Below are 24,751 nucleotides of genomic sequence, written 5' to 3'. Positions count from 1 at the left end.
GAAGGACTTTGCAAGGAGGATTCCCAGTCGGCAACTGGCTTTGGAGGTCAGCTTGGAAGTGTGGTTTTCCCAGGAAAGATCGTGGTAGATCGTCAGACCCACAAGCTTGAATTAAAGGATTTCAAGACGACTGTTGTGAAGGTTGATGGTGGGGGCGGGGGGGGGAGGTGCCAGATGGTCCTTTTGGAGAGACATAGTGAGAGTGTGAGATTAGTGAAGATTCAAAGACATGTTCCAAGTGTTGGACCAGCTTGTGATTTTATCCAAATCTGCAGAGTGAAAAGGCTACTGCTTGCCGATCTGAGGGACGACAGATGGTACGGCAGAGGGTGGAGTCATCAGCAAAGAGATAAAGAGGATTTTCCAGAGAGTTGGAGAGATCATTGATGAAAACCAGAAAAAGAACAGGGCCCAGAAAACTGCTTTGAGGAACTCCTGCCTGGACAGGAAGAGGGGATGAGAGAACTCCATGAAGGGCCACACATTGACTGCTACAGGAGAGGAAGTTTGAGAGCCATGATGGAGATTGCCTTGGATACCATAGGAAGAGAGTTTGGTGAGCAGAGCGGGATGCCAGACCATATCGAAAGCACGTGATATGTCCAGGGAGGTCTGGCATTGAGGAGCTCCATCCATTGTTGGGAAAGGAGAAGCAGCATAACCAGGGTAGAGAGACCTGGTGTGAATCCAAATTGATGATCGGAAATCAAGCCATTGGAGAAGAGGAAGGATTTGATGATGGAAGCGATGATGGATTCCATGACCTTGCTGATGGTTGGGAGAAGGATGATTGGTCTTTAGTTGCAGGGATTAGTTTTTGCACCTTTTTTAGGCAGAGCGGTAATGTTTGCTGATTTCCAAGCAGTTGGCAGATGACCTGGAGTGAATGAGAGTGTGAATAAAACAGAGAGAGGGTGAGCAAGAGCAGCAGAGCAGGTTTTTAGGACAAGTGGGCTGATGCCGCCTGGATCGGTGGCGGAATTAGAGAAGGTTTTTTTTAGTAAGCTATCCACCTTGTCAGGAGAAAAGGACACAGAGTCCAGGAACAGTTGGGTGTGACTGGGTAAGGTGGGTACAGAAAGCGATGGGTTTGGGATACAAGATTTAGAAGCAAACATGGAGTTTAGGAATTCAGCATTTTCACATGCAGCGTCAGCTGTGCAGCCATTTGAGGTAAAGGAAGGGATCGAGGGGGAACACACACTAGAAACAGACGAAGCCAATTGCCATCAGGACATGGAGGAGGGAGACAGGTTTGAGAGTTCTGACTTGAGATAATAAAGATGTTGCTTCCTGGCTCTCCTGAGTTTAGATACACGCATGTTCTGAGCTTTGTGGAAGGAACTGAGATTGGCCTCAGTTAGATTTTCCTTCTATGAGGTGAAGGCAAGTTGTTTCGGGACAACTGCCTCACCATAAGCTTCAGTGTACCATGGGTGGGAGGAAGGGTACAACAACTGAAGTCGAGATGGATAAATATGCACATGAGAGAGAGCAAGTTTCTTTGAAAGAATTCCCAGGATGAGTTGATGTCGGAGAAAGTGGAAATGAGAGACCAGTCCAGAAGTTTGATGGCTGCTTGAAGTCCCTGCCTGTCGGCCTCATGGAAATGTCAGAGTTGCCGGTGCCGAGGTAGTTCGTGAATGACAGCCAGAGATTTGTGTACTTTGACAAGGATGTGGTCAGATGAACCGATTGGAACAGAGGAAGAACAGCAGGTATTTTCAGGGAAATTGGTCAAAATCATATCCAGCAGAGATGGAGTACCATTAATTGAGATCTGGTCCAGGAAGTTCACAGATTGAGTCAGTCCCATAATGTCACAGATGTCCTTTGCTGAAGTGCCATGGCAGGTGATGGAGGTACTCGCACCCAGCAAACTGGCATGATGACAATTGAATTCACCACATATGAAGAAGAGAGAGTTTGGATGAGAAGAGAGAAGTGGATCCATGTTTTCGGCGAGCGAGATGTAAATGGACTCACATATTGTATGTCATTGTTGCCAATGACGGAGCGAACAACACTTAAAATCATACCAGCGCGGCGTCAAGTCCATGTTCATGGCGCGATAAAAAGTAGAGTGATGTCGTCGCAGCAATTTGCAAAACATTCGCAAAACTGAAGTTGCAAGTGTGGATTTACATCATTGGTAAATATAATGTTCTTTCACACCAGGAATCCGTTGTTCATTTCACATTGGCTATATTCAAACTCCAAACCATCACAACACATCAACCAGCCATTTCCCTTCTTCCCTTCATTCCTTCTCACATCAATCCTTCATTCTTTCACAAGATCTTCTTTACACCAGAACACCATATTCCTCCCCCACATAAAAGAACAAGAAAAAGAGCAAACAGAGATTGCAGACCCTCACCTGGACTTGTTTTGTGTGGTGTTTGTGTGCTGGTGTGTTACGTAATGAGTAAGATACCTAATTAGAACTGTCACTTCATAACTGCTGGTAGTGGTGACCGGGTACCAAGACGTCCCACTTTGATGCAACCCCTTTTGAAAATGTGCATCAAGACTCAAACAAACGCAACACATAAAGTTAATCAGGACAGATTTCAAAAACATTCAAAGCATTAACACATCAGTTCTGCATGGCGGTCATCTCCCGAATTCACAAATAAATCTAAAAATCGACTGTAATCCGATAGGTATGGAGGAGGGCATTCAGCCCATCATGGTCTGGCACATTTATAGCATAAAACAGAAAAGCACTGCAGAGATTTGTTAGTCATCAAATGGATGATGATCGTACATCAAGGCAGACACAAAATAGTCTCCAGCATTAGAGAAGGTGGAATTCAGCTCTGCACGGACAGCTAACTGTCTGTTGGACCTCTAGTACAGTATGTATGTATCCCAGTGCTAAATCATGAGGGCTACGTCATTGGACAAAAGGCCCTCACCACACATCAGTGCAAGTGATTTAGTAGCATTCCGGTCAATTCAACCACTTTCCCTCGGCAGTGATGAACGTGCGTCCGTGGAGAGTTGAGTTCTACTTGTGCGGTAGTCGTGGTGATCTGGCCCCTTTGTCCAACCTGAGATCTCCAATTCTGGCACAGCGACAGTAAAATGGGGCCACTTAGCAAAGCATGAACTGGCCGAGATATTTGTTTGGAAATGGAGGGGAAAAAGGAATGAAAGGGGTTGAACTTTATCAAATATATCCTCAAAGTGTTATTAGGATGTTGTTGTTTCTTATGAAAATGGGTCAACATACAAATATTCACAAAGCCAAATTCTGGTCATAATCATTGTTCCAGATTATTCGAAGAATCATCGTTTGTTCATTCTAGACCTGGTGGGAAGGGAAGGAGGAGGACGATCAAATTGAAATATGTCATTCAATTCAATGACCCCTTGAAAATGAGCAGCAATGTCCAAGAATGAGAAAATGAATGAGGTGCTAAACGTATGGATTTGAGTAGATTTTCCTGTTTCAGAAAAGAGCAATAAATTTTCATCTATACTTTAACCTCCCCCCCCCCCCAAATAATTTTTATTCCAAGATGTGTATAGGGCACTTAAAAAGTTCTTCGAATATTTAAGTCCAAGGAACACTAAAAAGTAGAACAAGGGGTATTATATACCTGAATGAAAAAAATTATCTCCATTCTAACCAGCCATATACACGAATCTTTGTATATATGTACACAATCGGTCGGAAGTTTTAGAACACATCCATTTTTCCAGTTTTCACTGAAATTTAAGCAATTTAATATTTCACTATACTCTGAAATTAAAGCATAGAACAAATAAACAATGGCAGATAAAAACAGAAATCATGGAATCGTTTTGTCGAACAATATTTAATCTAAATTTTTGACTCTCAAAGTAGCCACCTTTTGCAGATATTACAGCCGAACATACTCGTGGCATTCTTTCCACAATGGAAATCAAATATTGTTCAGAAAGTTCTTCCCAACACTGTTGCAGAAGTTGCCACAAATGTGTTGCACTTGTAGATTTGCTTTGCTTTCACCCTTCTGTCCAGTTCATCCCAAACCAGCTCGATGGGGTTTAAGTCGGGAGACTGTGCTGGCCATTCCATGATTTTGAAGCCTACCGTCTTGTTCTTTTCTTCTAAGGTAGTTCTGACATAGCCTGGAGGTATGTTTTGGGTCGTTATCTTGCTGTATGATGAACCCCTGACCAACTAGGCAGAGACCAGAGTATTGCATGGTGCTGCAAAATGCTGTGGTAGCCCTTTTGGTACAGGGTGCCAGTCACTCTGTGCAAGTCACCAACTCTGGATCCAGCAAAAGAGCTCCAGATCATCACGCTTCCTCCTCCATGTTTGACAGTTGGTGTCACACACTGAAGAACCATCCTTTCGCCAACTCGACGGTGTACAAAAACCCTGCGTGATGAACTGAAGATTTTAAAATTTTGATTCATTGGTCCATAAGACCTTCTTCCAGTTTTCAGTAGTCCACTTTCGGTGCTTCATGGCCCAGGTAAGCCTCTTTTTCTAATTTTGCCATCTTAGCAATGGCTTTCTTACTTCCACTCGACCTGTCAAACATGCAGCTTGAAGTCTTCTCTTCACAGTTGCAACTGAGACCTCCTTACTTCGACCAGTGTTAAGCTGTGCTTGAAGCTGCTGTCTTGTGAGCCTGTGACAAATCTGAAATTTACATTATTTTTCAGTTTTTGGTAACCTAAACTTTTTTTTTAACCTCTGGCAGTTTACCGCTTAGGTTAATACCATTTAAGGTTATTCACTGGACTTGAACTGCTTAAATTTCAGTAAAAACTGAAAAATGGGGGTGTTCTACAACTTTCGACCAGATGTGCATATATATGTATATGGCATATACATATATATATATATATATATATATATATATATATATATATATATATATATATATATATATATATATATATATATATATATACACACAAGTAAAGGTGCCCGTCTTCGACGGACGTCACTGGCAACATATGGTAAAAGACAGATAGCATGAATGTATTTTCAACAATATATTATATCATTTTTATCCATTGATTATCATTCAGATTTTCCCCTTCGACTGTCCCGCAGTAGCTCCACTTCGATGACATTACCACGTAGTTTAGTGACTACACAACGTGTACCATTCGTGAGTTCCGGAGGATCCATAGAGCGCATTAAAATTACAGGGCACCCTACTTTAAAGTGATCCAAAAGGCCGGATCAGTTTCGTCTACATATTCATATCTTGTCGATTTTAGCTGGCCGAATCAATTTCGTCTACATATTCATATGTTGTAGAATTTAGCTGATTCTGAAACTGTTAACAGCATGTCGATCGGATGGTTCTGTGATTTTCTACGGTAGTAAACAGAAGTACGACTTAAGCCTGTACACCACTATGCGGAGACCTGAGATTTTTATGTGCAAGTGCTCAATCCCGCACCCACCCGGAAAAGACCCAAGTACACTGTCAGTACTCACCTCCACACGAAAACGATGATCATGATTTTGGGTTTAACCGCAACTGAACAGGCGATACTTTGTTGCCAGTTGGTCCGGCTGGGCAGCGGGTATCGGCCACTGCCGAAACTGCAAGCAGCCACTGCCGAAACTCTCATTTGCATTTGGTGATGACACGAAGAGCAAGGATACTGTGAATCGTTGACCTCTTTGGTGTGAAGCCTGACTGCTCTGGACGCTGGTGCTCAAGCAGATGGTGGAGAACCCTATCAAGAATTATCTGAGCAAAGACCTTCCCTCACACTGAGAGCAGCGTCACCCCTTGGTAGTTGTTGCAGTCTTGGCGATCACCCTTCCCTTTCCAGAGGGGACAACAAGGTCCCTCTTCCAGTAAATTGGGATGATACCTGTGTTTCAGGAAGAGCAAAAAACTGCATGCAACGACATGAGTACAGCATTTCCACCATTGTTGAGAAGTTCAGCATGGATGCGACAAATCCCAGCAGCTTTACCCCATTTAAACCGGTTCACCACAGTTTGCATTTCCATAAACGATGGTGGACCACAGTTGATTGGAGGTTCAGCAATAGGGATAGTAACACCCCTGACATCCAACTCAACAGCTGGTGGATCAGCCTGGTATAGCCGTTCAAAGTAACCGGCACAGCGGGCCTTCACTTCGGATTCCTCTGTCAAGATCTCACTACCCTCTGCTCTAACTGCAGTACACCAAGGGATGGACTTGGAGGAACCCAATGCGTGAATTCCCCTGTAAACAGGATGACAATCATTTGACCACAGGTGATGCTCTACCCCTTCACAGATTCCTTGCACATAGGCTTCCTTGTCCACCCTTAGTGCACGTACAATTTTACGCCTCAGCTCCCTGAACAGCTCAGCTGTGCCATTCAGCCTGGCCCTGCAACTCTGGTCAATGGCATCCAGTGTCCCCTGAGAGACCCGTCCCTTCTTCACCCTACGATGAGTTCCAAGGCATCCACTGGCAACATCAAGGACGGTGGTCTTGAAGGCACTCCACAACTCTTCAGGATCCCCCAAAAGCACCCAGACCCCCTAAATCTCCACTCAGCCTGTTTGCAAACACCTCAGCTACCCTCTCATCCTTGAGCTTGCCAACATCCAGCTTAGGTTGGGATGGTACCATTCTCCTGGATTTATACTGCAATTTCAGAGTTGCTACAACAAGCCTGTGGTCAGTATTGAGGAACTGAACCCTCCGGTAGACCCTGCAGCTCTGGATTATCCTCCAGCAACCATCTACGAGCACATGGTCAATCTCCTTTGCCACACCACCAGTGTTGGAATTCCAAGTCCAGTGATGAGCCTGTGGGCGTTGAAACCATGAACAAGCCATCCTCAGTCCATGACTTCTTGCAAAGTAAAGGAACTTAGTGCTATTCAGGTTCACAGTTCCAGACCCATAGGGATGAACACATGTCTCATAACCATCCCAATTAGTTCCATTTTATGTATTGAAATCCCAAAGACGAGAAGAGTATCTCGCCTGGAGCACTGATCAACCACAGACTCGAGCATGGCATAGAATGCGTCCTTCACAGTGAGATCACTCGCCTCGGTCGAAGCATAAACAGAGACCAGGGAAACGACACCCAAGGAGTGACGAATCCTTAGTCTCACAATACACTTGTTGACCAGTGTTATCTCAATTATCATTGGAGTCTGCTTATTGGACACAGCTGCAGAAACTCCTTGGGCATGGTAACCATCAGAGTGACCAGACCAATTGGTGTGACCACCTACCATGATATCGCCACAATCCGGTCTCCGAACCTCACAGAGTGCTGCAATACCGATGTCCAAATTCTTGAGCTCAGATGATAACAGGTGACCATCCTCTCTTAAGGATAGGACATTTCAGACACCCACCCGAAGGGACCGCCTCAGGTTAACCCAAGGAGACCACCGTCTGGTGTATGACACCTCAACACAAACTTCCGCAATCCGACCCTGGAAGGTTTCCACGTCGTTTCCCTCCTACGATCAAAGATTGGGGGTCCCGAAGGCTTTGCCCCAATACCGTCATCCGATGAGTTTCCTTGCGAAGGGAAGCTGCACAGGAGGTACTCCCACGGAGTGGGTTTTCAGATTTCTTTTTTCTTCTGGTATGTTTTGCGGGATGAAGTGTTTTACAGTGGCCGGTGTGGAAATCCTGCCACCAATCTCTTAATAAAAAGTAACCCAACTGCAGCGGGACATCCGCAGACACAGTTGGGCACTTGATATGGATGGCCATTGGCTCACAAGGATCTCCTCTGCCCTTTGAGTTTGAAAGAGCTTCATGTATTCGGTATAAAATTAAAACGTCAGCATGTCTTGGAGTATTGTAAGTATTTTGTTCATAGAACGATTTGAACACCCTCTGAACATGATTGCTGAGATTTGTTTCCCTTATACAGAACTCATCCTCTCTGGAGTATGCCGTCAATGTTACGAAACAAACTCATTTAACCACAAACCATATAAAATGATCATAACTGCAACTATCCATTATCCTAGGACCAAGATGAAGAAATACAAAGGTTGGCATAAAGCAAGCTACTATACATTTCCATATCACAAGACAACTGGTGCAACAAAGGCATTTTGTGTTTGTGCAGCTGCTCCGGCTGCTTTGCGATTTTCCAAACTGGTGTAGTGTTCCGCCTAACACTGTGGTTGGCTCGAGGTGTGATAAATATTGATTACTGCTTCGAGGTTGCCATTGTGGGGCTCTCACGAATCGCACATATAATCAAGAAGGGCAGAAAATAATCCATTGGCACTTCATCTGAAGCTTACTCACCTCCGCCAATTCATTCCTCTTTTTCCCACCTGTGGAACCAACTTCCACATTCTCATCCATCTCATTGTTCCCCTCCAGGTCTTCAACACAGCTGTTCACCACCATTTACGATAAACCCAATCCAAAACCATGATCTTTCATATCCCTGTTAACTGCCACCAAGCCTCCTGATTTCCAAGTTTCCAGTTTTTCCTTCCTAAGAGTTTACGGCTCGATCCATCTTGTTCACCGACTGATTCCTCCCCTTTGCCTCATTCTTCCACACATCCCATATTTGTTTAGGTCTCCCTCTATTTTGTCCCTCAACCCTGCTGCTGTGTGTTTCCCCCCTCTCTTTCTCCAGTTCCTTTTGTTCTGCCGTCTCCTGATCTGTTCTGTGTTCCAGCTCCTCCACGAGCCTCGACTTTGCATATACAAAGCTTCCAAATTGCATTATTTTTTTTTTAAATCATCAGGAAAATATCCCATAAAATACAATGAACAATGATAAAAGAGATAACAGTAGCACCGTATGACCTTTCCATCACTCCAGTGTCAAAACAAGGTCATTAACAAGACATTGCTAAAATAATGACAAATCAGCATGGCACAGTGTGTCTTTCACAAAATGGATATGAGGTGTTATGGGAACCCTGAACAAATTCTAAATCCCTGTCCTGACCTAAACTTAGCAAGTCGTCTGGTATTTGCTGATATTTATCGATTCTAGTTTACACTGCTTGCTATCTCACAATGTGGTTGCTGTATGGGCCGCAGCTCGTACACCATAATCAAAGTCACGCACACAGGTGTTCGTTCACTATATAGTATGCATTATGGCCATCTTTGGCCAAGAAGGGCAAAATAATCCAGGACTTTTTAAAATAAGCTTGTCGCCGTATGACACATTGGCACGCATGCACAGAGCCCTTTTATAACAACTAGTATGGGCCCATGGGGGCGGGCCCGTAGGTGAGTGCCAGTATGTGCAGCCCTCTGTCGCCCCTCCCTCTCGCCTCCTCCCTCTCGCCTCCTCTCTCTCGCCCCCCCCCCACTTTCATCCCCCCTCTATCCCCCCGAGTCTCGCCCTTCCTCTCCCCCTCTCTCGCAGATATTGGTCGACAGATAAATGGCTGTAACTTGGGAACCGCTCGTCCGATTAATATCAAACCTTGAAAAGGCACATCCGCTGGTCCCCGGCAATATTCCTGGCAAGTTTCAATCAGATCGGACCGTCAATTGTGCATAAATAAATAAACAAATAAACAAACAAACAAACAAACAAACAAACAAATAAACATTAATTGTGACGTCATTCGTGACGTCATATCACCATGTCTTGTCATTGGTCAACAGATAAATGGCCGTAACTTGGGAACTGCTCGTCCGATTAATATCAAACCTTGAAAAGGCACATCAACGGGTCCCCAGCAATATTCCTGGCAAGTTTCAATCAGATCGGACCGTCAATCATGCAAAAAAAACAAACAAATAAATAAACATTAATTGTGACGTCATTCGTGACGGCATAGCACCATGTCTTTTCATTGGTCGACAGATAAATGGCCGTAACTTGGGAACCGCTCGTCCGATCGATATCAAACCTCGAAAAGGCACATCCGTGAGTCCCCGGCAATATTCCTGGCAAGTTTCAATCGGATTGGACTGGCGGTCATCGAGAAACGGCGGTCGCAGACAAACAGACAGACACACACACACACAGAGATTGCTGGAATTATAGATAGATGGCAAATTGGGGCATCTAAATAATAATAATAATAATAATAATAATAATAATAACAAAAATAATACAATAATAACTAGAAGGGCAATCGGTGGCGCGCATACCTCTGCCACATAAAACCTGATCCACGAGAACATATCGGGCCAAATAGATTTTTGAAATATCATGCTATGTTTTGTTTTTGACCCTGTCTCTCAATGGTGAAGCATCACTTTAAAAATTAAATAATTCTCGTATCCAGAGCTTCACCGAAATCGAATCAATTCGTCATGGTCACGCACCCAACCTGCCCACCAATCATCCAAATCTGTCCACAACTTTTTGAGATATACTGCACACAAAGACAAACAAGCAGACAAACATACAGACAGGGGTGAAAACATAACCGCCTTCCACCTTCGATGGTGGACGTTCTAATAATAATCTGGGTTCCCTTACAAGGAACTTTGACAACATCAAAGCCTGCGCTAACATCACCAACCTATGGTTGTTTGTCCGTACTCTATCCTTTTAAATGATGAGCACCAAGCAAGGAAGCAGCACATACCACTTTTACCTTGGACATGTGGCAGGTATAAAAGAGCTTTGCCTTGCTGCTGTTGTTATTCTCCTTACTGTTCTTGTTGGGGGGGGTCGATTTTTGAAATGTGCACCCATTGGTCGGACAGTTGCCGAACCAATCCACATCTGTTGCTTCACTCCGCCCACCAGAACACCCAAACAAAATGATGTGGCCACCATCTTGGTTTTTCTGGTGGGCCTAACAAATTAGTCCTGTAGGCCTCTGCTGATTATATACTGTCTGGATTTGTTGCGTCAAATTTCCATTGGCTTTGTTTGGGTCGAGTATTAATCAGGATGAGGGACCCTGAAAATTTAATCGTATGTCAAATACAAATTATTAGTAATGTTTAATCAACCCTGTGTCAATCCATCCATTGGGAACATACTCTGTGCGGAGCGTTGGTGCTGCCGAAGCAGTCTCCTTGGCTATTGGACACAATTCGCCACTCCGACACAGGATACCAGCATGCTGACACTCATTTTTATTTGCCGACCTCCGAAGGATGACAGGCAGAGTCAACCCCACCTGGTATTAATTCAACAGCAGAGGGGGATTTGAACTCAGGATCCTAGGTTCCCAAACCCACCATCCTAACCATTAAGCCAACACCGTGGCTTATGACTCGGCCGAGTCAGTATGACTCAACCGTGGTTTGAACCACCACCCTCCAAAATCTCAAAAGTAGATGTTCCAACCATTACGCTTCTGAGTCTAGTCATTTCATCGTGTGTACAAGGGAACAGTAACTCGTCGAGCGGACGAGGTATCGATTGCGATGTCGGTCTAAAAGTATCAAATGTATTGTGTGAATTCGTTTGAGATCTTTCTTCAATGCCTTGATTAATAATTATCGATCTGTACACTACACAACTATGGCTCACCAAGCTCGAATACACAATTGTGCTGGAATTATTGTGGATGGGGTAATATAGATTAATTATAGAATGCAGCTAAGAACTGCTGAAAGAAAAAATAATAAGGAAAAAAATAATCTTTCCAAGTCTGAAAGTGATCAGCTCTCGAATTGACATCATACCTCCCACTCCTCCCCAACCCCCCCCCCCAACTCTAAATAAAATCAAAAGTACAATTGTTCTGTGTTAATTATCGAAAGGAAAGTTACCACAAACAATGATCAATGATAGAGAGAATATGGCGAATTCTCTCAACCGATGTTGACATCAAATCTATGAGGATTTGTGGTCTCCTCCAAATCAATTCTTCATCATCTGGCAAGTCATGGAACTACAACAACAATCCGTCACCATCACTGTAGAGTGGATAACAGTGATAATCCGTTACCATCACTGCAGGGTGGATAACAGTGATAATCCGTTACCATCACTGCAGGGTGGATAACAGTGATAATCCGTTACCATCACTGCAGGGTGGATAACAGTGATAATCCGTTACCATCACTGCAGGGTGGATAACAGTGATAATCCGTTACCATCACTGCAGGGTGGATAACAGTGATAATCCGTTACCATCACTGCAGGGTGGATAACAGTGATGCGCGATGGGCGTTGATCGACTTAGCCGGTTGACAGTGAGGCATTGTGAACGTTCACTAGTTATTCAGCAAGCTCCCAGATGTTTGCGCTATTTCTTTCCTGGTTTGAAGTTTATTTGGAGAATGTTTAATTTGTGGTGATTTCACTACTTTTACAGTGCCTATAGAAAGTATACATCCCCTTTCAAAAATTTCACCTTTTGTTCCCTTCTCGCCTGGAAATAAATTGCATTAAATGAGACTTTTTCCACCTTTATTTACACATCGTGACCCACAACTTCCAAAAAATTAATGAAAAATACAAAACAAGAATAAAATTTCAGAAAATTAATGAAAAATACAAAACTGGAATAAGTTGGTTGGATAAGCGTCCACCACCTCAGTTAATACTTGGTGGAAGCACCTTTGACAGCAATTACAGCTGTGAGTCTGTTGGGATATGTCTCTACCAACTTTGCACACCTTGATTGGGCAATATTTGTCCATTCTTCTGAACAACACTGTTGTGTTGGACACACACAACTCAGACAACAACACAGCTCAGACAAGTTGTGTGGGGAGTGTAGATGGACAGCAATCTTCAAGTCATACCACAGATTTTCGATTGGATTTAGGTCGGGTCTCTGACTGAACCACTCAAGGACATTTATCTTTTTGTCCCTTCACCACTCCAGTATAGCTTTGGCTGTGTGCTTCGAGTAATTGTCATGCTGAAAGGTGAACTTCCGTCCAAATTTCAGCTTTCTTGCAGAGGGCAGCAGGTTTTCCTCTCCGGTTTTTTCTGCATCCTTCTCCATCAATTTCCCCTTCTATCCAGAGAAGTGCCCCAGTCCCTGCTGATGAGTAACGTCCTTATAACATGATGTTGCCACCACCATGCTTCACAGTCGGGATGATGTTCTTTGGGTGATGTGCAGTGTTGGGTTTGCACCAAATGTAACGTTTTACATTTAAGCCAAAAAGTTCCATCTCGGTTTCGTCAGACCACAAAACTTTTTGCCGAATGGCTTCAGAATCTCCGGAGTGTTTTTTGCATGCCTCAAACGGGACTCAAGGTGAGCTTTTTTGAGTAGTGGCTTCCTTCTTGCCACCGTCCTGTACAGGCCAAACAATGCTACATGCATAAGGCAGCTTGGTTGCCGGGTAGCTATCATTTCTTGGAAATGCAGCTGTGCTGCTGATGCTGTGTCCCTCTAGCTGGTACTCATTTCACTGACTTCAGAAGGATGACAGGCTCAGCGAACCACACCCAGTGTTGATTCAGCAGCCAACAGGGTTCAAATTTAGGACCCTAGGATCCCAAGCCAGCAACCCTAACCACTCAGCCAACACCAGGCTTTTACTTGCCAGACTTGTGGAGTGCTTGGGATGTTGTTGTCACATGCACACAGTGACCAGTCTTTGCCATAAAGGCCTGTAGCTCTTTCAAAGTTGCCATTGGCCTCTTGGTGTCATCTTTGATTAGTCTCCTCCTTGCTTGGTCATCCAGTTTGGAGGGACGGCTTGATCTAGGCAGGGTCTTGGTGGTACTATATGTCACCACTTCTTAATTATTGTCTTGACTGTGCTTTAAGGGATACTCAAGGCCTTTTAAATATTTTTTATACCCATCCCTTGATCTATGCCTTTCCACAACTTTATCCTGGAGGTCTTTTGAAAGCTTATTGGTGCTCATGGTTGAGTCTTTGCTGTGAAATGCACTACCCAGCAGAGGAAATCTATGGGAACAGATGATTTTATTCTGAAATAATCAGAATTACTTCAATTTAACACAGGTGAAGGTCAATTTACTTGGTTTGGGGATTTTAAAGGTTATTGGTTACATCTGAGCTAATTTACAATTGATATTATAAGAGGCTGGGGGGTTGGGGGGAGGGGAGTTGGTGGATACTTACCTAACCATGATATTCTGGTTTTGTATTTTTCATTAATTTTCTGATATTTGTAGAATTTGTTTTTCACTTGGAAGTTGTGGGTTATGATGTGAAAAATAAAGATGGAAAAAGTCTGATTTAATGTAATTTAATTCCAGACTATAAAGCAACAAAGGGGGAAATTTTGAACGTGGGTGTAGACTTTCTATAGGCACTGTATATAGGGTGTCCCAAAAAAAATACAACTTTTAAAATGCTTCGTTTGATCCTAAAAAAGCAGTAATTTTGTCACTAATGCTTCATTTCTTGTTGCAGAGACCCTGAAGTTTATTTTGATACCAAGCAAGCGCCAGAAAAATGCCAAGACTGACTGTACAACAACGGACGAAAATTGTTGAACTTTGGCACCAGACGAAAAGTGTCATACAGGTGCAACGTCTTTACTCAAGACATTTCGCTATCCACTTGCGCCATGCGCCAAACTTTGGGACAATAAAGTACACCATCGCAAAGTTTACCAATGTGGGAACCATCAGTGACCTTCACAAGGGTCACAATGGTCAAAAGAGGACAGGTCATAGTGAAAAAAATGTGAAAATGGTGGGACAAGCGGTCGTTCAGAATCCAAAAAAAAAATCGATTCGACGACTTTCTGCCGAGACAAACATTCATAAGAGCACCGCTCAGAGCATCCTTCGCCAAGACATTCATGCCTTTCCATACAAAATTCAAACGGAAACGGTGCTTACTGATCAACAGAAACACAAACGACTAGACTTTGCAAATTGGTTCTCAGAAACGTTGGATCAAATGATGACGTCATAAAAACGAATATGACGTCATTGTGATGTATCGGATTTGCGATAAATTATCTGTGCTAATGCCCGGCTTGATTCCCACGAACAACATTCAAACAGCTTGCCTAGTTTCGGAGATAATGGTACAGGCGATATCCATTAGCGGCGATATTATGACGTCAATTTTTTTTCTCGGAAGAATTTCCAAAATCGGAGATGGTTACTGCCTACACGTGGGCTTTCTGCATACACATGGCAAGTTTCACGAAGATCCGATGAAAACTCTGGGTTGTGAAACAAAAAATGTCAAAAAATAGGAATGACGTCATAAAAATTGATATGACATCATAGTGATGTATCATATGTGCGGTAATTAATCTCTGCTAATGCCCTGTATGATTCCCTGTAAACAGAATTCAAAAAGCTTGCCTAGTTTCGGAGATAATTTTTTTCGGCGATTTCCATTAGTGGAGATATTTTGAGTCATAACTTTTTTTTCTAGGAGGAATTTTCAAAATCGGAGATGGTTACTGTCTGCGCAGGGAATTTTTACATATATATATATATATATATATATATATATATATATATATATATATATATATATATATATATATATATATATATATATGCCAAGTTTCAGGAAGTTTCGATGAAAACTGTAGGCTGTGAAACAAAAAAGTCCACAAGAACAACAACGTGAGTAAGATTTCGAGATCCTCCATGAGGATCTAGAAATGAGAAAGAAAAACAAGAGTCCTGCCTGAAAATAATTTGTTTGTTCCACCACCTCGCAATCATCACCAAAATTGATGTTTGGATCAACAGTGATTAATCGAAAGAGTTGATATCGTTGACCAAACGATCCATTTCCGAAGAAATGGGAAGGGTGGCTGAAATACCACGGACTTTAGTATGTCTTGCTTATGTCAACACTTCTTCACTTTGTCTATATATTTTTATTATTGTGAACAGGCATGAAATAAAAGAAGGGACAGATATACGGTGGACTTGCTGGTTGGACTTCTTCACATCTACACTCTGTGATATTCATTTTGTCGTTATTAAAACAATCGGCTTATGGGTTTGAGAAATGCAATGAAGTAATTCAGTGCACTATCACGACTACTACTACTACTGCTGCTGCTACTACTACTACTACTACTACCACCGATATTATCCCCTCTTTCTTGGGGGGGGGTGGCCTTGGAACGTTTTTGGTCCAAGAGTTTTGCGAACAGGCAGGCCAGAGATAACTCGACTACCCTCTCTCTCACAAAAGACACCGTGGGGCTTTAACGTCCACCAACTAATGCGAGCAGACTGAACACCCGGCTTAACATCTATCCGAGGGACGAATACAACACCCAGCCTGCAAAACATTGTTTACACAGTTTAGAACCAGGTCGAAAATCGAACACACACTAGACGGCTCAAAGGTAAGTGTGCTACCTCTGCGCTGTGCTCTTCACACTCACCTGTGAGCAGTCGACCTTGGGTTGAAATCTCGGCTCAGATATAAACTGCCATCCTGGTAATTTTTCAGGCTGAGCGACGCATCAATATGTGTGACCTTGGAATCCTTGGATGGACATCAAACTGGGTTTTCACGTCTGCCAGTATTAGTTGGTGAACGTTAAAGATCCCACGGTGACCTTGGGGAAGAGTAGGCGAGCTATCGCCGGCAACCTGGCCAAATTCCAACTTCATGCTCTAGCCTACAGGTGTGCTCAAACAAATTATGCAATCAGCAGCCACAGACTTCAAACAACATGAAATTATGACCGTCTAATTGGATTGTTAAAAACTCAGGTGTGCATGCTCTTATGCTCATTGGAAAAGTACAACTAAATCAAGTTCATTCGTTCAAAATGAAAAATATTTCTCTTCTAAAATCCCATGTTACGGTGACACTTGTACATGAATCATATGCAGGACAAAGTGATGAGGAGATTTCAGTGTACTCCAAACCAGGGTAAAGTAGACTAATTATGTGAATGATGGATGCTTCATTTTTTTACCTTTTCAACCGTTTTTAGGAAGAAAATAGGTTGAGAGAGAAGCATGGCTATTGCTTGACTACACCGAAGATTCTCACTACACCCAAGAATCAGCTGGCTATTGCTTGACTACACCCATGATTCAGCTGGCTATTGTTTGACTACACCCAAGATTCTCCCGACACCCAAGATTCAGTTGGCTATTGCTTGACTACACCCATGATTCAGCTGGCTATTGTTTGACTACACCCAAGATTCTCCCGACACCCAAGAATCAGCTGGCTATTGCTTGACTACACCCATGATTCAGCTGGCTATTGTTTGACTACACCCAAGATTCTCCCGACACCCAAGATTCAGTTGGCTATTGCTTGACTACACCGAAGATTCTCACTACACCAAAGATTCAGCTGGCTATTGTTTGACCATACCCAAGAATCAGCTGGCTATTGCTTGACAACACCCAAGAATCAGCTGGCTATTGTTTGACCATACCCAAGAATCAGCTGGCTATTGCTTGACTACACCAAAGATTCTCACTACACCCAAGATTCAGCTGGCTATTGTTTGACCATACCCAAGAATCAGCTGGCTATTGCTTGACAACACCCAGAATCAGCTGGCTATTGTTTGACCATACCCAAGAATCAGCTGGCTATTGTTTGACCATACCCAAAAATCAGCTGGCTATTGCTTGACTACACCCAAGATTCTCACGACACCCAAGATTCAGTTGGCTATTGTTTGACTAGACCCAAGATTCTCACTACACCCAAGATTCAGTTGGCTGAGTGACTACAACCAAGATTCAGCTGGCTATTGTTTGACTAGACCCAAGATTCTCACTACACCCAAGATTCAGCTGGCTATTGTTTGACTACACCCAAGAATAAGCTGGCTATGGCTTGACTCCACCCAAGATTCTCACTACACCCAAGATTCAGCTGGCTATTGTTTGACTATACCCAAGAATCAGCTGGCTATTGCTTGACTACACCCAAGATTCAGCTGGCTATTGCTTGACGACACCCAAGATTCAGCTGTCTATTGTTTGACTACACCCAAGAATCAGCTGGCTATTGCTTGACTACACCCAAGATTCTCACTACACCCAAGATTCAGCTGGCTATTGTTTGACTACACCCAAGAATCAGCTGGCTATGGCTTGACTACACCCAAGATTCAGCTGGCTATTGCTTGACTCCACCCAAGATTCTCACTACACCCAAGATTCAGCTGGCTATTGTTTGACTATACCCAAGAATCAGCTGGCTATTGCTTGACTACACCCAAGATTCAGCTGGCTATTGCTTGACGACACCCAAGATTCAGCTGTCTATTGTTTGACTACACCCAAGAATCAGCTGGCTATTGCTTGACTACACCCAAGATTCTCACTACACCCAAGATTCAGCTGGCTATTGTTTGACTACACCCAAGAATCAGCTGGCTATGGCTTGACTACACCCAAGATTCAGCTGGCTATTGCTTGACTACACCCAAGATTCTCACTACACCCAAGATTCAGCTGGCTATTGTTTGACTATACCCAAGAATCAGCTGGCTATTGCTTGACTACACCCAAGATTCAGCTGGCTATTGCTTGACGACACCCAAGATTCAGCTGTCTATTGTTTGACTACACCCAAGAATCAGCTGGCTATTGCTTGACTACACCCAAGATTCTCACTACACCCAAGATTCAGCTGGCTATTGTTTGACCACACCCAAGAATCAGCTGGCTATTGCTTGACTACACCCAAGAATCAGCTGGCTATGGCTTGACTACACCCAAGATTCAGCTGGCTATTGTTTGAGCATACCCAAGAATCAGCTGGCTATTGCTTGACGACACCCAAGATTCAGCTGTCTATTGTTTGACTACACCCAAGAATCAGCTGGCTATTGCTTGACTCCACCCAAGATTCTCACTACACCCAAGATTCAGCTGGCTATTGTTTGACTACACCCAAGAATCAGCTGGCTATTGTTTGACTACACCCAAGAATCAGCTGGCTGTTGTTTGACTACACCCAAGATTCAGCTGGCTATTGTTTGACTATACCCAAGATTCAGCCGGGTATTGTTTGACTACACCCAAGATTCAGCTGGCTATTGTTTGACTACACCCAAGATTCAGCTGGCTATTGTTTGACTATACCCAAGATTCAGCCGGGTATTGTTTGACTACACCCAAGATTCAGCTGGCTATTGTTTGACTATACCCAAGAATCAGCTGGCTGTTGTTTGACTACACCCAAGAATCAGCTGGCTATTGTTTGACTACACCCAAGATTCAGCTGGCTATTGTTTGACTACACCCATGAATCAGCTGGCTATTGTTTGACTACACCCAAGATTCAGCTGGCTATTGTTTTACCAACCTCGTTGGCTTAATGGTTTGAACATCCGCTCTCAGTCTGAAAGGAAGGCGGTTCAAACGGTTCAAACCCCAACCAATTCATTGCAAAAACATTGAAAATGGTACGTGCTGCTTCCCTACTTGAAGTTCAGCAATTAAAAGGATAGAGCATGGACAAACAAACCACAGGTTGGCAATCACATTGCAGGCTTTGATGGGCCCAATGGTCTCCTCCTGCATTGAAGTTCCTTGCCAGGTAATTCATACATAACTCTTTTGCCCTTACACCTGATTAATTCAACAAACTATGCAAAATATGTAAATGTTAACGACTTGTCGTTGTGATCCAGTTTATCTTGAAACATGGGGTGTAAATCAGATCACCAGTGGTCCACTTTTCCTCTAATTTGTTCTCTGTACACTACAGTCGTTTGTGCGTTTGTTCAAGTAGAAATGAATTTGTACAATCCTCTACAATTTGAGCCACACTAACAATCTTTGTATCATTCCTGACTTGTGACATAAACTTCCCACCAAACGAATGAATACTGCAGCTGCAATATGTGCAACGTTGTTGCACTCACCTAAGATGATGAACTCATTAAAATTCACTTTTCACACTTTTGTAGGAATCAAACAAAGCCTCAAGGCAGGTGCCATCAGCAGAAAGGAACAAGGTGTAGCTTGTTCCTTTCACATGCAAGGTGTCACAAAGAATAAGGTGTAACGGAGTTGTAAGTCACTTTTTTTGATATACAAAGTCGAGACTTGTGGAAGAGCTTGTACACTGAATGGATCAGGATGTAACAGACAAAAACAGGACACAAAACATGCACGAGGAGCAGTCGAGAGAGAGAGAGAGAGAGAGAGGGCGGAAACACCAACAGCAGAGTTGAAGGCCAAGATAGAGGCAGACTTGGACAAACAATGGGTGTGGGGAGGAATGGGGGCAAGAAAGGATACAAGGGGTGGACAGGATGGATATAGAAGGAAACTCTGAGGAGGGAAAACTGGGAATTTGGATAGAGGAGGGATTGGGGGTGAGGTGGGAGGAATGGGGGGGGGGGGGTCACGAGGGTAGAAAAGATCATGGATTTGGATCGCAGACAATCTGAGATGGTGGGGAGCGGCTGTCTTGAAGACCTGGAAAGAAGAATGAGTCTGAAGATAATGTGGAAGTTGATTCCATGAGTAGGAAAAGAGAGGAACAAATGAGTGGAGGTGAGCAGTGATGCTGGATTTTGGAAGCTTCACCATATGGGGGTTGGTGGTGCTCCACGTGAGCCCTGCAGAAACCTGGGGGGGACAAAGCATGGTAAGAGCAAAGGGTGCAAGATCAGAAAGGAGGTGGAATAAGATAGAGAGACCACCAACCTGTCTGTGTTGGCGAAGTGATGGACCCATAGACTCAGCTTCAAGGTGGGATATTCCAATGATCCTGAAGGTCTTGGTTTCCACAGCATCAAGCTGAGCAAGATGTGAGGCAGGGGAGCCAGCCCAGAGGGGGGAGCAGTACTCCATCAATCTGCGGATGAAGGCCTTGTAGGTGGATAGGAGTTCAGGTGTGTCAAGAATGGTCTTTGTATGATGGAGGATGCGCAGTCTGCAGCTGGCTTTGGAGGCAAACTTTGAAATGTGGTTTGCCAAAGATCATGGCTCATAGTGAGACCCAAGAGTTTGAATGACTGAACTTCCTCAAGAGGATTGTTAAGAAAGTAGATTGTGGGGAGGGGGGGGTGTTATGGTCCTTTCGTGGAGAGATAGAGAGAGTGTGAGATATATTTTAAGTGTTTGACCAGTTTGTGATGTTTTTTTCAAGGTCTGAAGAGAGGGAGGAAGCTGCTTCTTGTCTGAAAGATAAGAGATGTCATGGTAGAGGGAGAGAGAGAGAGAGAGAGAGAAGAAAAAAGAGAAGAGAAGAGAAGAGAAGAGAAGAGAAGAGTCATTAGTAAATAGATAATGAGGATTTTCCAGATTCAAAGAGATCATTGATGAAGATCAGGAATAGGACTGGGCTTCAAATGAAATACAAAGCATCACGTATCCACAGGCTGAAAAGCAGTGGTTGACTGAACTACGATTTCCCATACTTTTAGGTAAATAGTAAGAACATTAGTATAAATGTTCAAATAAATACAGTGTAGTGGATTTGACTTTGGAACTTCCTTGTTGTCATATTTTACAGGGTGTTCCAAAATGATGTGCAACTTTATAATTAACGACAATATTTTTTATTATCGGTCGATTTTGTTTGATTTTGTCGAATAATACATAACTAGATTTAAATTTTTGTTCATTGAAGTGATAAAAATGCTTCAACAAGGAAGAAGGAGCAATATCATTTGGAGGTGATGAAGTGCTCAATCCAAGAACCGCACCTCTGGATGACAGCTGCCACACAGAAACTGAAGTTGTCGATGCCTGGGAGTAGAGTTGGACCTGGTATGCATTGGACTTCTTGTCTGATGTTATTTTTCAACTCCTGCAGTGTTGCGTGGGTTGTTTTTGTAGACTTTAGCTTTTAGAGACGCACATTGGTAAGAGTGGGGAGGAGACACATCCGGAGAGTAGGGAGGCCATGAATTGCCCATCTGTCGAGAGGTGTGCCGATCACCCAGGAAATGGCGTCTCAAAAACTTCAAATCACCATGACACATTTGCGGTGTTGCACTATCTCGGTGGAAGATGATTGAATTCATCGTGATGTCTTACTTCCTAATCAGTGCCAGAAAGAATCTTCTTTGGAGGATGGCTATATGTTTACTGTATCTGTGTTCAGTCACTGTATGTCTGGCTTCCTTCTCAAAGAAGAAAAGTCCGATGAAACCATTACGTCCGACAACACACCAAACCGCTACTTTCACGACAGAGGCTGGTTGTTCCATACGTTCGTGTGGTTGGTGTTCTGCATGAAATCGCATGTTCTGTTTGTTCACGTGGCCGCTGAGATGGAAGTAGGCCTCATCAACAAAGAGGATGTCTTGAAAATCCTGGTCTTCTTCGATCTGCCGTGCAATGATGGTGCAAAATTTGAACCTCTCCCTCTTGTTTCTTTCGATTTGGTGTTGCAGTAACTGTGCCTATGGATACAGTTTCAGATCGTCGTGTATGTTTGATTCTGCCAATGGTCATGTAACAAGTTTCCCACCAGCTGTGCAAGTCAGTCTGTCGACTCTTTCGGAGAAGCTTACAAAGCTTCTTTTACAGCCTTGGTCTTGTCGGGTGTTCTTACTGAAGGTTTTCGACCACTGCGTCCACTAATTTGGTCTTTCACACTTCCAGTAGCTCTGAACGTTTCACCAATTCGTTTGGTGGTTTTTGTATGTGGAATTCTTCCATTTGGAAAGACCCGACAAAACTACCTTTGTGGAGAAACGTGATTTTGTTGCAAAAAAAAAAAGTCTCGAAATTGAGTGTCCGCTGAGACACAGAGAAATTGCTGGACATGATTGAAACTATTATGGAATAAAGTATAAACCTTGTTCTTCAAGTGACCTGAAAATAAGAAAGATAATAATCACATTCATAAAATTATGACATCTGTTTGAAAAATTGCACATCATTATGGACCACGCTGTATTACAACATAATTTACAATATTTATACATGGTGTGAAGTTGTTTACCATTTGCTCCGATATACAAGTTCACTTGTTTCCCTCGCCGAAGGAGAGGGTAATGAATTTGGGTCAGTTTGTTTGTTTGTCTGTTTGTTTGTTTGTATGTACGCACAGAACTTTCATGTTTTTCTCTGCAAACCGCTTGTCAGATTGAGACAAAATTTTCACCATAGGTGCGACTACGCATGTAGAATGTTGTAATGATAATTATGACATCATAGTTCACGTGCTGCAGCAGCCATATTGGAAAAACTGATAAAAAAAAAAAACTTTGGACCTCTGTATCTGAAACTGCACCAATAGTGGGGCAACTTAGTTAAATATAGCATAACAATTGTGCATTTTGTGAGGAAAGCACCAGATTTGGCACACTAGTAGCCGAACATATTATGAACAGATTTGGATATTGGGCCATCTCAAATTCAGCTGCTGATGGCTGTGGCAGCCATTTTCCACTGCCATCAAAAATTTTGAGATGGCCCAATATCCAAATCTGTTCATAATATGATAGGTTACTAGTGTGCCAAATTTGGTGCTTTCCTCACAAAATGCACAATTGTTATGCTAAGTTGCCCCACTACAAGGAAAAATTTGAAACTTGGTTCATAGTAAGTACTCCTCAAGGGAAATAAGTGATTTTTTTAATGATGTCATCGGTGCCTTCATTATGACGTCATAATTGTTTATGTAGAACACTACATCCGATCAGGATGAAAATTTTGAGGGTCATCTAGGGATAAAATGGTCAACAGAAGTAAAAAAAAAAAATGATATCATCGGTCACATGATTCGGCAACCTTCAAAAATCTTCTCTGAAGTGATTGAACAGATCGAGGCGAAACTTTACACGTATGACCACCTATCCATGAGGAACAAAAGGTTCATACATATGATGTCATAGGTCACATTGTTTGGCAGCCATATTTGATTTCCCCTAAAACCTATAAAAAATACACCACTCAAAAGAAGTCCTGGCGAGGATCTGCAATCTCTGATTGCTCTTTTTAGCAGCGTCTCGCATAGCGAACGCTGCTCATAGAGAGCTCGGCGTTGTTGTTGTTGTTGTTCTTCTTCTTCTTCTTCTTGCTCTTGTTCTTGTTCTTCTTCTTGTGAAGACAAAACCTTAACCTCTAGGACTCGGCTCTTGTATATACAAGATCCGGATCTCATTAAATACTAAGCACATGTACACATCCTCACATAGACGGTGCCTTTTGCGAGCGTCTATCATGAACTTTTAAATATATTCGGACATTTGCTTTAAAGTTTCGAAAAGTTCACGTTACTATTTAAAGATTATTCCATTTATTGTATTGTAATTTCGTAAATACACTATATATCGTAAATACGTAAATACATTATGACGGGTCTCACTATTGGCTTAATCAAGGCACGTGACGAAATATCGGAAGTTGTTGTTTTTTTTATTTATTTTATTTCATTTTTTTAGCCGACAAAACCTTTAGGACGCTGCTCGTGGACACATTTGTCCTTGTTCTTGTTACTTTTTGTGGCAGTTGTGCAAACGTTTTGTCCGTTATTGCAATGCACTGTATCTTTGCGTTGTCGCTGCATTTATTGAAATTCTCTGGGGTGTCAGAGAAATAATGTGGTGTGAAATAATAATAAATAATAATAATAATAATAAATCAGAGAAATAATCAGAGAAATAATGTGGTTTCTCATCTGGATGTTCACTGGCCCTTGCTTTGGACTTTCATATTCCGAGTTCAAAATGATTTTGCATGTCTTTGATTTCTTGTTTCTGTTGTAACCTGTTCTTATACCGGGCACTTGGTGACAAGCTTTGTCTGGTGGTTGAGTTCATCTTTAATCAGCCAGTTTGATAATGTCTATTCTTGATGTGAAGGAGGGCATGGCCACACACCTGCTCTTATTTATCAGGTATACAGCACATATATCGTTTTTCTAAAGGCCCGGTCACACCTTGACGTTTTAGCCAACGTATGCCGATTTTTGAATTTTTTTTCTAAAACGCTAGCACACGTTGAATACGTTATGAGTAAGTTTTGATAA

The 24,751-nt window shown here is 42.8% G+C and overlaps 2 protein-coding genes across 2 annotated transcripts in view; both read right to left on the bottom strand.

The window, feature by feature from the left end:
* Positions 1-24,751, bottom strand: part of ECD (ecdysoneless cell cycle regulator) — a 464,207-nt gene that overhangs the window by 253,902 nt on the left and 185,554 nt on the right. The gene's annotated exons all lie outside the window — the stretch shown is intronic.
* Positions 1-24,751, bottom strand: part of LOC147026747 (G protein-regulated inducer of neurite outgrowth 2-like) — a 137,019-nt gene that overhangs the window by 92,698 nt on the left and 19,570 nt on the right. The gene's annotated exons all lie outside the window — the stretch shown is intronic.

This window comes from Eptatretus burgeri, chromosome 5 (assembly GCF_056783735.1).
Source record: "Eptatretus burgeri isolate ZD-2024b chromosome 5, Ebu_testis_v1, whole genome shotgun sequence".
Classification (NCBI taxonomy): domain Eukaryota; kingdom Metazoa; phylum Chordata; class Myxini; order Myxiniformes; family Myxinidae; genus Eptatretus; species Eptatretus burgeri.
This window is presented reverse-complemented; position numbering and strand designations above follow the sequence as displayed.